Source organism: Rousettus aegyptiacus, unplaced genomic scaffold (assembly GCF_014176215.1).
Source record: "Rousettus aegyptiacus isolate mRouAeg1 unplaced genomic scaffold, mRouAeg1.p scaffold_m13_p_12, whole genome shotgun sequence".
Taxonomy (NCBI): Eukaryota; Metazoa; Chordata; class Mammalia; order Chiroptera; family Pteropodidae; genus Rousettus; species Rousettus aegyptiacus.
The window spans coordinates 37,797,005-37,812,927 of NW_023416287.1; the positions used below are offsets into that span (position 1 = coordinate 37,797,005).

Genomic DNA, 15,923 nt, shown 5'->3' on the forward strand with positions numbered 1-15,923 from the left:
AGCATTTGTTTTCAGCTTCTTTATTTTTTAGTATTGAGTCTGCATTGAATTCTTTTTTTAAAAATTGTTTTTAATTATCTGCTGAAATTATCTCTTTTCTATTTTCTAAAACATGTTTACCACAATTATTTAAAAGGCCTTTTCTGGCAACTTTGTTACCTGGATTTTCTGTAGGCCTAGGTGTTAAACTTGTGTATTGTCATGTTGACTCATGTTGACTTGTCTCTTGGTAGGCTGTCATTTTTAATACATGCCAGACATATTTGATAAATGTTAAAGATAAATTGAGGCTCTGGACAGTCTTATTTTATTCTACATAGACTTCACTTGTACTTCATGCAGACTGCTAAAGAAGGGGCGATCATCTTGGTTCCATAAGGACTTGTATCTGGCTTTGTCCTGCTGGTCTATTTCTGGTTTGCCTTTACTTGCAGGGTATATATCTACAATGGTCCCACCCCAAAAGCCAGTACTATTGCCCAGGGCTTCTCCTTTATGGTACACTAGTTCAAATTTTTGTTTCTTCCACCTGGCTTTGTGTGACTGCTTAAAACACTACCTTTCAGACTTTTGGCTGTCATTTTCTGTTATTTTTCCCTCACCCCCACCCAGTTTCCAGGACATAGGCTACCGCTTTGGAATCCAGAAATCTCTCAAAGAGAATGACTATACTAAATGTAGACTCACCTCTTTTTCTTCTGTCTTGGATTATGAATGCTCAGATTTTTGCTGCTTTTTTAACTCTCTGATGCCTCCATATTTTTCAATATTTTATCCAACTTCTTTAGTTTGTCTATGTGGAAGGTTTGTCTGGTCCACCATAGCTGAAGTCATATATAAAAGTTTTGAAATTTTTTTCACTTATTCTCATCTTGCAGGTCATGAATCTGAGATTAACAGGCTGAATGATTTTCCCAAGGTGACATGTCTAATTAAGTGCAGAACCAGAATATGAACCAGATTTTCATTCAGTTCTCTTCTCAAGACTCCATAACTCCCTATAGCAACCACATCTAAGGACTGACACTTCAGGCATGGCAACAAAAAGAGTGTTTGGACCTGTCAGAAGGTGAGAGGAGTAGTAAGCACAATTTATGGTTGCAGTGCTAGCAAGGGTCAGCTAGCTTGTTTGTTTATCTTAGCTGCTGTTCTCCTGAGCTTAGTTGAAACCACACTTCTGATTGAGACAGTCACATTCATCACTCATTTATGGATACGACTTAAGACTTGCAATCACACATATGACCATCTAGATCTAAAAAGGTACATATAGTAGCAAAGCCTCTCAGGTGATATTGTTCTCTAGTAGTCAGTTGATTTAGAAAACTGGGCAATAATCTTTGTTGCCTTTGGGACATGTATGCAGTGAGGCAAATCATACCTTGGGCATGGAAGACAATTGGCTTGTCCTAAAAGGAATTAAGCACATAAGTGCTTTATTCATAACACCAGAGAGTACAAGTCACAAAACTCCTCAGTTACCATTTTTCTTTCTGTAGGAAATGAGCCAAAAGATATTACCAATGTGGTTTGAAGTCTGACCTTAGTTGAGGCTAAATAGAGAATGCTACCTCAAGGCAGAGTGTGGAAGGAGAGGCAGCAAGCTGAATGAATGGAAAAGCCAATCTGATATTTTGTGGAGGAGGTCAAACCATATGATGAGTTTTTGTGGTCCCCAAACAGCTTGAGATGATATGGTAATTTTTCCCCCTCATTTCTTCCCCAAAAATCATGGTGGCTGACAAATCGTAATTGTCAAGATGGAGTCTAGGGTGAAGTTCCTGCCCAAATTCCTTCTCTCTGTACCCTCAAGAATGAGAAATACTAGCACTACCTACAATTAAAATAGTATCAGCAATGACCCTATTCCCTAATAAATTCACGTAAAATTTCATTTATTTCCTTCCTCCATTTTATACCCATTTTTCAGGAGGGAACAACCATGAAATGGAAATTTTCAGCCTCTCCTTTGCTTACTCTTCTCCAAAGGAAGGAGCTAATATGATTGGTGATAGTTTGCTGCTCAAGGGGGCATTACTGGGCCTCAACAGCAAAAACAAAACAAAAAAAATAAAGCAAAACACAGGGCCCACCTTTTCCTTCAATGAATCAGTTGACCCCTTGGTTCCCTGCCATTAATAGCCCAGGACAAGTCTTTTTCTTCCTCCTTTCACTCTCCTGAAGCCCTGTGTAGGAAGATGCAGCTACCCTACCTGGAGCGGATGGAGGAGTCATGAAGATGGTGATCCTCCACTTCAGGGCAGGCCTAGGAAACTCATCATGACATCAAGTCCAATCTATATTCTCCTGTCCAACTATTACCAAATGGCATACTAGAGCTTTTATTTTGATCCCCATTGAATCATGTGGCATCCTTTGGGGAGAATCATTGAACCAAATCCCTCACAGGAGAACAACCATTTCTGCTTTTTCAGGCATTTTTGCTCCCAGTGGCTGAATGTACATTTACTGGCACTTTGACAAAAACAGGACATGTTGTTAATATATCTTAAGTGTGCTTACAAATTTATTCAATATGTAATATATAAAAGGCTGAATCACCATGCTGTAATTGTAAAAAAAAAAAATCTATTTTAAAGCATGTCATCTTAGCATTCTAGAATCCTAAAACACAAGCCTTAAGTCATTAAGTAAATGAATATACCAGAATATTACAATTGTGAATAGCAGTAAGAGAAAGAAAATAATAATAATAATAATAAAAAGAAACCACAGCAGAAGGACTGAACAATCCAAGTAAACATGTGTGAACAGAAGCACCGGAGATAATGCTGCCTAATGTTCAAGCAGCCATCTGAGCTCCTTGGAGAAAGGTGCTACCTGAAATATAAATAAAATCGATATTTTCCCTACATTCCTCATATCCTTTTTCTGGTTTTGGTGCCAAAATATATAGGGCTTCAGGATACTGTTCCACTGAAATTATATTATGAGACACCTCAAAACAGTTCCTTTTGAGAACGCGGGAGCTGGTCCACTGGTATCTCCTAAGACCACCTTGTTTTTTCCATCGGTTCCCATGCCTGAGCCCTCAGGGAGTGAGATCTCTGGATTTTTGGAAGAGGAACTTGAAGGCTATGTGTCAGACTGCATCCTTGTTAAATGGCCTCATTCAGGGCAGTGACTTGAAACATTATTTATGTTATCTCAGGACACACATCCTTAGTTGGTGATGGAATTACTGGTGGAAAACTGGACTGAATTCCTCTAACTTAAATTGTAGATGATTGTGTGAATTTCACATTGTTGAGGTAACAGATTTTGGAACTCTGCTCACATATGCCACCTGCAACCTGTTCTGTGCATGTGTGTCTGTCTGGCTCAGCAATGAGTACCTACCACCTAGTAGAGAGATCTGGCAGGGAGATCAGCAACCAAAAATCGGACAGAAAATATTCAGCAACAGAAAATATTCAAAATATTGGCTCAGTCTTTGTTTCCCCAGCACATCTCCCTTGGGTAACCTCTGACCCCATTGAGAAGGAAGACCTATAGCTATTTCAGTATGGACTTCTGACACACCACAAACATTTGTACTTATTCGAACATGTTCTTGGTTAACTCCATGCTTGTAGTCAGCATTTATTTCAGCTTAACAGCAAATGCTTATCTTTCATAGTAATCAGATCTCCTAAGACTCTGGGCTATTTGGCCCCTCAGGGAATGTATCTGGTTCCACATGAGGAAATACCCAGAATTTAACCAATTGTATTAACATAGTTTACTGAACATTTTTCTCCATTCTCATTCATGTTTGATAACTCTTTTGTTATATATTAAATTAAAAGTGTTTGTTTCTGAGTTTTCTATTTTACTCACTGAGTTTGCCTGCTTTTTCTTTTCTTTTTCTTTTTTCTTTTGCCACTATTACCATACTAATTGGATTTTTGTGCTTTTCTAGTAGTTTCGATATATCTCGGGGCAATTTGCCTCTACTTTTCCTTTTCTTTTTTTGTTCCAAAAGTTCTAGCTTTTCTTGTCAATATATTCTTCCTAATAAGAAAATAGAAGGTTAAAAGATAGGTATGAAGAAATCGTAGGATTCTGTAGATGTTAAGCACATAGTTAATTTCTTTCTTCTCTTTCACTCAAAGTTAGTGCTTTTCTTTCCTGCTTTCACTCCTCTTTCTTCTTTGCTCTGTTTTCACCCCTCTTTCTCTGTTCTCCACTTAAGTTCTTGAGCCTGTCCTCCAACTTATTGATTTGCTGGTGCCCTTTTGGAGCTTTTCTACATTTACTATCTTTTATTTCAGTTACTTACAATCTCTTTGTTTTGTTTACCAGTCAAAAGTGTTTTATTTAAAAACAAACAAACAAACAAACAAACAAACACCTATAGTCAGAGGTCTGATTAAATTCAATATTAATTCAAACTTTCAAAAACCTATCAAGAGTAAACCAATAGGTATATCAGAGAAAAACAAGCAGCTGCTGAAAATTCTTTGGTGGAAAAGTAAGCTGTATACTTGTACATGCTGCCCTAATAATTATCCAAGTTTTATTTTTCAAAAATAGGTTTCAAGATATACCAAAGAAACCATACAGACACCCCCAATAGTACAAACATTTAACAATGAAATTTAAGAACATAGGAAAAACTGTATATGACAATACACATGAATTATTCACAAAACAAGCCTTTCAAGCCTAGAAAACTCAAATAGGGAGACCTCATGAATGGTAACACACATAAAACAAGGGCTAATAGCACATGGAACAACCCTATATATTTTTCAAATGACTGACTAAGCTATAAAATGACAGCTCAGGGTACTATTAACATGTAGCTCTTCCGGTTATCAGTTATGTATACATATAAAATTAGGGTAAATTTTTTTCTACTCAATTATCATAATTTCTTCCTTTTTACATTTCCCCTAATTTTCTCTAGCAATATTTTATTTTTGATTTGACTAATTGAACTCAAAAGTTTTGGAATCTAAAGTGAGTATCACCTCTTACTGGATTAGCACTTAGGAAATGCAATCCTAAAAAAGGCAAATTGTAACTGAATTGGTCTGACAAAGATGAGCAACCATTCTCATGAAACAATGTCCTCCATGTTAATCACTAGATTAAAGACTTCTCTTATGATTAGATCACATGACCCAGTATGATACTGGCTTGTTCCCTGGTGAGGTGCTGCAGAGCTATGTGTTCAAACACCCACCCATTTAAGATTTCAATAAAAACAAAGCATGCCATTTAAAACCATTTCAGCAGAATAAATAAAAATCATTGCATTTTCATTGCCTTGTTTTGCCTCTTGAATTGTCTTGGAGTATTGTTTACAACACAGAACACAATAGTTAATTAGTTGCCACTCCAAGTGTTAGAGTATTCTTCCCTCATTATACAGCTATTATAATGAATTAGCATTGCGATTAACACTGCACCCCTCGTGCATCTGACTCCATGACAGTTTCGAAAAATCCAAACATAGCAAGAAAAGGGATATCTCCCTGATTCCAGGAGAAACCACTTTTGTTCTATGAAGAGACCACACAAGATCACGAATATTCCATCTCTTAGTTAGATCAATAGATAAATCCGCAAACTCACAACAAGGTGGGTCAGCTCCTTCTGAACTTGCCTACTCCCCCATCTGAGAGTGTATTTTTGCTTTTAAGAGTACACTTTTGCTTCCAATAAACTTGAGCTGTTGCTTCATCACCTTCACTGTCTCTCTGTGAATTCTTTCTTGTAATGTTGACAAGAAAGAACCTGGTCACCTGTCTGGTGACACCACTTCCTTAGACTTTAGTAATTTCCGCTCTTCAAGTCTTGATACTATTGTTTTGCAGTAATAATGATATTCTTCATTGTCATTGTCATTGTCATAGGATCAATAGCCCAGGAACTGGAGTGTTGTAACCAGCTTTTTTCTTGGCTCTTTTGAAATCCACATCTCCAGTCAACTTGTGTTTAACAGTGATGACATCTTGAATTCTGTTTATTCCCACATCAGTATGGCTGCTTCTTCCTTGATCATATCTGCTGTGATCATATTTAGAATTCCTGTTGTGGAGATTATAATGTCTGCAAGAATTGTATGTTTCTTCAGCCGTTTGGGAGTGTATTGATGAGATATTATAACGGCAGCATCAGCTCCAGTATATTCATGTGTAGTAACATTGCAATGAGCATTCTAACATTTTTTGACCGTCCAGCTACAACCACATCCTTCCCTAGGTTAGAATGCCAGGTAGCTTAATTATTTCCCACACACCCTATGGTGTAGCCAGTAACATGGAATACTGGTCCAAACATGTTCGCCCTATATTAATTATATGAAAGCCATCGACATCCTTGTCTGGAGAAACAACTTTGCAGATCTTTCTCTCATCAATGTGCTTTGGCAGAGGCAGCCGAACAAGGAGGCCATCTACATTATCATCATTATTTAATTTATTGATCAAATTTAAATTTAACAGTTCTTCCTCTGAAATTGAAGCTGGTTTCATAATCGCCTCACTGTTGATCCTCATATCTGCAGTGGCCCTGGTTTTGTTGAGGACATACAAATGACTTGTAGGATTCTCATCAACCAGAACCATGCTCTGGTGTGGCTGTTTGTTGCTAGATGCCACCCACACTTTCACCTCCTGCTGCACTTTCTTCTTGATATGCTGGGCAAGTTTCTTTCCAGAAACGACAACAGCTTCATTTTGAACAAGCAAAAAGTGGAAGGGACAATGGCGGAGGTGGCAGTTCTGTGAAGGCTGGAGCAGCAGGTGACCAATGTAGACACAAGGAAAGCAGCAGCCATTGACCATGCCAGTGTCCATGATGGGAGAGCTTTTCATTTTTTAATTTTAATGATATTTAAAATTGAGGATTAGCGTACATACAGTAAAGTGCATATAGTACACTTATCTTAGGTATACAGTTTGATAGATTTTTATAATCATGTAGATCCATGTAATCACTATCAAGATTAAGAATCCATAAGGTCTGTCGTGCTCTTCACAATTTATTTCCATCTCTACCCCAAATTAACCACCATCCTGACTTGCATCACCATAGGTTAGTTTTCCTGTTCTTCAACTTCATATAAGTGGAATCATACTGTTAGCACTCTTGTGTCTGGCTTCTTTTGCTCAACATTATGTGTATGAAGTCCACCTAGGTTTTATGGGTACCAGTAGATAATTCTTTTTGTTTTTTTGCCATGTAGTATTATAAAATAAAAATAAATCACAATTTATTTATCCATTCTCTCACTGATGGAACAGCCATATTCTTAAGTAGCATTTTGGTAACCTTTATTATTTATAAACAATGTTCCATAGACCTTTGCACAGTATTAAAAATGCTTTCTAGATTGCTTCATCATTTTCCAGACCTAACTAACTCAGCAGATTTGGACCATGCTTTGCAGTAAATGGTTACAGAATTCTACCTAAGCATGCATGTATCTTCTCAATTGAGAGATAAGCATCTTTTTTCTTCTTTTTATTCTGGTGATCTTGAGAATCTGTGGCTTAAATACACTTTCTCAAAGTCCCACAGACAGCCAGGGAAAAGTTATGGTCAGCAAAGTCAGAAAGACCGTCGAAAGCTTGTTTGGATGTCTTAGACATTTGTTTATTAATTACATTTTGGGTAACATTCTTCTCTTGTATGAAGAGTTTAAGGTGATGGGAGGTATTTGAAATGAAGGGATCTATGTAAATTTTAAGAAAGTAAGCAATTCATGATTATTTTTCATGATCACTTGAGACAAATAGAAAGGAGGCCGAAAGTTTGACAGCTGGCAAAACAGGTTTTGCTGATGAAAGAAATGGGCAGACACGGTCTTATTTTCTTTGGAAGCCATTTGTCACTGTCAGGCATGCATAGTAGCCTCTCTTTTAGCATTGTTCAAACAAGAATACAGTTTGCATCCTGACATTTCCCTAAAACAGGCAAGTTTCATTTATCATCACAGTATTTTTCAAGCTTCACATACACTGTTGTAAAGGTGAGTCGAGTTTTTTTAAGAGTGGTTTTGTTGAGCAATATTATTTCTTCATGAAAATCCATAATTTGACTTTTCAAACTTAAATCCCTTCACATCCTCTTGCTGTCTCTATAAAACTTGACAATTATTTACTTTTGTATTATATGCTTATTAAGCTCTATTTATTCTTTAAATAATCACATTATATTCATGTATATGATTGTGGGTCACTGATTCTTAAATCATTAATACTCATACACATCTCTTCTTACACAAGAAACTAACAATTTAAATATATGAGTCAAAGATTAAATTAAGACCTATTTTTTAGAACAATGATCTAAAACTCAATGATTTTTTAATAGAAATTACTGTTGAGCCATGCCAGAATTGGAAATAAAATGAGTTGCTTTTCACATGATATAGGAAAGTATAGATACTTTTATATTAGAAGGGAAGAAAATGGTTAACATATAATTAAGTGTGTATACTTCATCCAGCCCCTATTTTCTTAAAAGATTTCTTAAATGGATTAAAACTATGAAAGATTTGTAAAATTAAAATATCCTTTCTCTTATTATAAAGGAAGTGCACTCAGACTGTAGAATTAGCAGAAGATATACACAATTCCACAAAAAAAAAATCAAAAATATTTATGTAAAAATATATATAGCAATCACAGTTTCTAAATCCTAGAATTTTGATGATACATAGGCATTATTTTATTATAGGTGTTGACAAACCATGGCCCATGGCCTGAATCTACCCACTTGCCTATTTTGAAATAAAGTTTGATTGGAATGCAGCCACGCCCGTATGTTTACAGATTACCTATGGCTGCTTTGGCACTACACAGTAGAGGTGAGTAGTGGTGACAATGACCAAAAGACTTCAAAGCCTACAGTATTTGCTATCTGGTCATTTATGAAAACATTTCCTGACTCCTAACTAGTTCATCTAGTATAGATTGGATTATCCAAAGAAACATTCTTGAACATATTATAACATGCCTGGGCCTTACCTCAAGGAACTTACTTTTAATACAAATTGAAATTTTAAAAAAATGACTAGAACCATGAAAGGTACAAAGTGCTTTAGGATTTGGAGAAGGCATCATGAAGAAAGCTAAGTTTGAGCTTAGTCTGATGGATGGGTAGGATGCAACTATGCCGAAATGTCTAGAATAATCCTATTCAAAGAAATGGTAGTAAGAAAGGCTCAGAGATGAGAAACACCATGCATGTGTGAAGACCACCAAGCAGATCAATTGGCATATGTGCTTCCAAAATGAGCACAAAACAGATCAATTGGGATGTACAAGGGAGTATGAAAGAGTGGGATGGTGTATACCTTTGGAATGATAGGACTGGAATATTTGAATGCAGGCTGAGGATATTGTGTTTAATATAATAAGCTTAAAAGAGATTGAAGGAAAACATGGTCATTGTGGAGGTTTAAGGTAGATCCACAAATTCTTTGATATTCTGTTCAAAAGATGGAGCTAAATTCCTTTCTCCTTGAGTGTTGGTCAGCTGGACTAAACTTGGTGAGTCACTTCTAAAGAATAAAGTGAGAGTGATAATGTGTAACTTTCAAGACTAGGGCATCAAAGGCACCATGGATTCTTTCTTGCTCTCTCTTGGATAGCCTGCTCTGGGAATGTCATATGCTCTGTCATGAGGATACCCAAGCAGTCTCACGGAGAGACCATATTGTCAAAAACCTGAGTTATTCTGCTAATAGTTATCAAAGAACTGAAGTCTCCTGAACAGCCATGAGAGGGAGCCATTCTGGAAGCAGATTCTTCAGTCCCAGTTGAGCCTTCAGATGATGGCAGCTGCAGCTGACAGCTTGACAGCAACTCTGAGGTACATTCCTCAACGTAACTCTTTCATTCACATACTCTTTGTTATTGACAGTCTCACTTCTCCTGTCATTCTCAGTGCTTCCTGAGATCACTTTCCAAATTAGTGACTTGCATTGAAATTCTGTGTCAGGGTCTGCTTTTGGGGAAACTCACACTAGTTGAGTAATGAGGGTCCGAATTAGAGTGGTGATTTTGAGAATGTGAGATATGTTGTAAAGAAAGAAATAATAGGAGTTTGTAATGCTGGCTATGATGAAACCACCTCAGTGATTTTCAAGATAAAGCCAACTTTTAAATGCCCTAAGTATCTAGGCTTAGAATCTGAGGTCCTGAAGGGTAAAGCGACTAGGCTAGGGTCAGACAACAAATTAGCAGCAAGTGTAAATCCAGCACCTGTGTTTTCAGGACTGTTTCCTATACTCCTCATTGCAGAGTTTATTTCTACAAGGCCCTCCCAAGCTGCAAATGGAAAACTGACACATGTAGGCTGAGAAGTCCAAGGACCTATAGCTCACAAATGACAGGATCAGAAGCCCAACTGGTCAGTTGACCCCAGGCCAAAATTGTCTTTATTCCATTTTGAGAATATAGGTATGCCTTTGTTTATAAGTTTAAAGGAAAGTGATTCAAAAGCCTATAGGTCTTGCTACCTTTGTCATCTCAACCTTAGAATTCAAAAGGAGAAATGAAATGAATGGAAACCCTGTGTTCATATGAGAATAGGTTCTAAAACAGAGAGCATATTTATTCATTCATTAACTTACTTTTGAATGTTATGATCAGGCCTTGGAGGATCCAAATGAGAAATAATTCTTGTCTTTCCCAAGCTCAAGAATACAGACTTTTTATAATGCGAGACATGCTGAAATAGAGGTACCAAAATAGTGCTACCTCTATGCAGGAGGTTCTAAAAAGAACATGAAAGAACATCCCCCCCCCCCACATGTTTTCCTCCTCAACCAATTTAGGGGGTGGATTACCCATTGCATGTTTTATGGTCTTTAAAATATAGGACTTTCTCTTGTTTTTTTTTTTTTCAGTAACAGCAAAGCAGGAAATTTCTTGGTGATCAATTAGAGCTTGACTTTTAAAACTTTTAAAGCAAAGACAATGATTGGTTATTTGTAAGGTATAAATCTCACATCATAGAAAGGTAGTCATCATTGTGGCAAGATTAGAGAGACCTAGGGATACCCTACTTACCTAAAATATCTCATCGCTTGCTTGTCAAGGTACACTAACACTCAACAATTGAGGTGGAATTCCGCTGGGTCTGAATGGCATTAGTCTCCCAGATAGCCCTAATTGCCTCTACTGCTGCATAGTATCAGCCTTATCACCCACTCCTTGATGAGGATTATGTTATAGCTAATTTTGAGCAAGGCTTTTAGGAGACTGAATGAAGAACAGAGACTGGTAGAAGTAGTGATGGAGGATGAGAGGTTCATTTGGCACTAAAAGGGGATGACTGCAGTCGTCAGAGTTCAAACTCACCTACTTTACCTAGATCTGGCTGGCTCTTACTGGCTGCATCAAGGAGTCAAAGCTTTGGTTCATTTTTAATCTGATTGGTCCAATCCATCTTTCAGCTGAGTACTGTTGTCATAGAAGCACAGGTCTCCTAAGATCTAATAGCGGTATACTGTTTTGGGGGTGTGTACACTCATCATCTGTTCAAATGATCATCTCTTGGGTAACAGGTAAAAAATTTCTTTGCTCCAAATCTGCTTCTCGCCACATTTAGGAAGTTTTCTATTGGTCGATGAAGCATTATTTTTCTATCATTAATTATTGTGCATCCTTGTAGAATGATTTTAGCAGGAATATGAGTGGATATATATATTTATATATATTAAGTACACTTTAATGTTTAAAAGAGGTTTTAGGTTCACAGCAAACTTAGTAGAAAGTACAGATATTTCCCATATAACTCCATCCACACATACATAGCCTCCCTCATTATCAACATCTCACACAAGAGTGGTACAGTTGTTACAATTGATGAACCTACATTGACACACCATTGTCACCCAGAGTCTATATTTACATTGGAGATCACTCTTCATGTTGTATATTCTATGGGTTTGGACAAATGTATGATGACACGTATCCACCATGCCCTAAATGTCCTCTGTGCTCCAACTTTTCCCCCTCTCCCCCTCATCCTCTGGCAAGCACTGAAATTTTTACTGTCTCCAAAGTTTTGACTTTTCCAGAGTGCAATATAGTTGGAATCATATAGTACATAGTCTTTTCAGATTGGTTTCTTCCACTTAGTAATATGCATTTAAATTTCCTCCACATCTCTTCATGGCTTGATAGTTCATTTATTTTTATGCTGAATAATATTCCAGATGTATCACAGATTATTTACCCATTTATGTACTGAAGGATGTCTTAGTTGCTTCCGAGTTTTGGTATGAATAAAGCTATAATAAGTTTGGAAATTTTTATATTGCTTTTCAAAGTTGTCATTAATTGTCAAAATTGTCTTCTATTTATTATGATGCTGGTTTTCTACCTATGGTAGTGATGCCAGGTTTCCATTTAAAGTATATTTATTTAAGCAAAAAAAGCAATTAGACTCAAAAGTACATTTAAGTAGCTACTAGCTAAATTGTAAATGTGCTAGCCAGGGGGTGGGCAAGATGGCGTAGAGGATAAAGGCTTTGTAAATCTCCTCTTGTGACCACACCGAAATTTTGACAAAATCATGGAGCAAACAGAAAGCAGAGTCCCCTGGGATCTGGATGAATAGAAGCCCTATAACTAAGGAGAAAATCAAGAAATCACCTTGGAACAGTAGGATGGGAAGGAGACACAAGGCTACCCAGACCTACATGGGCTGAGCAGAACAGAGGCTACAGGGGCTGCAGCAGGTAGGTGCAGATGTTCCTCTTAAAGGGGCCATGACCATGACCAAACTTTGGCAGTGATGGACTTGCTTGCTCTGAGCTCCAGCACTGGGGTGGCTACTCGGTGGGCGGGGGGGAGGTGGGAGAGGTACCAGAGACACTGAGTTGTAGGGCTTCAGAGCAAGCACCAGAGGGGCTCCAGTGCAGAAGTGTTGGTGATATTCATTGATATTTAGTTGAACCCACCCCCCTCCCAGCATGTGGATGCAGGTACCACCATAGCTGAGAGGTCATCAAACTGGATAACAGAGGTCTCTCGGCCTAGAGGATTCCCTGAAACTCCTCCTCCCCCAACTTGCATCCCTACATAAGCCACACCCAGTGATGTCCTCACCATTCCTTGTGCCCTTTGCTGAGCAACTCCAAGACCCATACTGGCAGCAGTCAGCTTTATTTTTTGGCATGACCTCTTGAGACAACTATAAGCACAGCGCGGGTGGCGGTCATCTATGGATTGCTTACTGACTCTTACTAGGTGGCCCCGGGCTGGGGTGAAACTTGTCTTGCACCTGGGCCCCACAAAACCATGCTGCTAAGACCGAGAAGCATAGAAACAGACACGGAAAGGCAGCCAAAATAAAATGGGGAGACAAAGAAACATATCCCACATGAAAGAACAGAATAGAGCTCAAGAAAGATATCTAAATAAAGTAGAGATAAGGATGCTCGAAGAACTTAGAGGAAGAGTAGATGAACTCAGTGGGAATTTTAATAAAGAAATGAAACAAAAATTGGAGATAGAAATTATAATAGAGGACAAGTCAGAAATGAAGAGCACATTAGAAAAGATTAACAGAGTGGATGAAGAGAAGGATCAAATCACCAATATAGAGAATGAAGTAGTGGAGGACACCCAATCAGAACAGCAACAAGAAAAAAGAATCCCCTCCTCCAAATGAAGATAATTTGAGGAGACTATGAGACAATGTTAAGCATAACAATATTTGCATCATAGGGGTACCAGAAGGAGAAGAGAGAGCAAGAAGTTGAAATCCTATTTGAAGAAATAATGATGGAAAACTTCACTAACTTGTTGAAAAAAAAAAGACATACAACCTCAGGAAGTTCAGAAAGTGGCAAAAGAGATGAACCCAGAGAGGTTCACACCAAGACACATTATAATTAAAATGCCAAAGGTTGAATACAAAGAGAGAATCTTAAAATCAGCAAGAGAAAAGCAGATAGTTACCTACGAGGGAGCACCATAAGACTGGTAACTGATTTCTCAAAAGCAACTATGCAGGACAAAAGGGCTTGGCATGAAATATTCAAAGTGATGAAAACCCAGGATCTTCAACCAAGATTATTTATTCTGCAAAGCTATTATTCAGAGTTGAAGGACAGATAAGGAGCTTCCCAGATAAGAAAAAGCTGAAGAAGTTCATCAACACCAAGCCAATATTATAGGAAATGTTGGAGGGACTTCTTTAAGAAGAAAAAAAATGTGTTATCAAAAATATGATTAAAGAATGGCATACCTATCAACAAGTTCTTCAAGTGAAAAATAATTAAGTGCTCCAGTGGAAAGATAGGGTGGCTGCATGGATAAGAAAACAAGACCCCTCCATATGCTGCCTACAAGAGACTCTCACTTCGGACACACACACACACACACACAGTAAAGGGATGAAAAAAAAAAACATTACATGATGGACCTAAAGGGTATTGTGCTGAATGGAATAAGTCAGAAAGAGAACAACAAATGTCATATAATTTCATATACACATGGAATCTGAAGAACAAAATAAACAAACAAACAAAAAAACAGAAACAGAGTCATAGATACAGAGAACATTTTGAGGGTCACTAGGTAAGAAGGAGATTGTGGGGTTATTGAAAAAGGGCAAAGGGATTAAGAAGTACAAATGGGTAGTTGCAAAATAGTCATGGAGGTACAAAGTATAGCATAAAGAATATAGTTAATAATATTGTAACAAATATGTTTGGAGACGGATGGGTACTAGATTTACTGGGGTGATTACTTTGTGAGTTATATAGAGCTCTAATCACTATGTTGTATACCTAAAACTAATATAATATTTTATCCAAAATTTAAGTGAAAAATAAAAAAGTTCTTAAACTAAAGGTGCTAAGTAAATAATTGAAATTTGATGGAATGGGAAAAAATTAATTTTGAAACTGTTCTAGTAGAAAAGATAGAAAATCATCTTTAAATAGCATTTTGTCCAAGCAGAACCAAATGCATGAGATTTTTATTTATTTTTAATTTTTATTTATTTTTTCTTGTTTGTTTGTCTTTATTAAAATATAATAGACAACAACAATTTACATTGTACAATTCAATGAGGCTTTTTTTCAATTATAGTTGGTACACAACACACCAGCCTCAGCTGTACAGCATATTGATCAGAGATCCACAGAACTCTCAAAGGGCTCACCCCAACAAATCTAGCACCGCTCCTTCCCCCACATATTCATTTCAACATTATTAACCACCTTTTCCATGCTTACTCTACATGTCCACGTCTACTCTGCAACCATCCACCTGAACCTCTCAATCCCTTTGCCCTCTTCCCCCCAACACTCCTCCCATCCAGTATCCCTCAAAGTATTCTCTGTATCTATGAGTTTATTTCCACTTTTGTTGTTGTTGATTTTGCTCTTTAGATTCTACATGTACATGAAATCATGTGATATTTGTCTTTATCTGACTTATTTTATTCAGCACAATACCTTCTAGGTTCATCAAGGAAATAGCTTTTTCCATCACCTTCCTTTTTTAGTCTCCCTGTGTCTTTTCGTCTAAAGTGAGTCTCTTGTAGGCAGCATATATAGGGGTCTTCTTTTCTTATCCTTTCAGCCACTCTAACTTTTTGTTGGAGCACTATTTTTTTTTTACATTTTTTTACATTTGAGATACTTATTGATAGGAATGTAGTTGTTACCATTCTTTATTCCTGTTTTTGATACATGTTTTTCTTTTTAAACAAGTCCCTCCGACATTTCCTGTAATTCTGGCTTGGTGATGATAAATTCCTTTAGCTTATTTTTTTATCTGGGAAGCTCTCTTTATCTGTCTTTCAACTCTAAATAATAGCTTTGCTGGATAAATTATTCTTGGTTGTAGATCCTGGATTTTCATCACATCAAATATTTTTTTGCCAGGCCCTTCTGTCCTACATAGTTTCTTTTGAGAAATCAGCTGCCAGTCTTATGG

General features: G+C 37.3%; 1 pseudogene; it reads right to left on the reverse strand.

Annotated features, from left to right (window-relative positions):
• Window positions 1-5,749: 5,749 nt before the first annotated feature.
• LOC107516379 lies at window positions 5,750-6,790 on the reverse strand (annotated as a pseudogene).
• Between the last annotated feature and the right edge of the window lie 9,133 nt (window positions 6,791-15,923).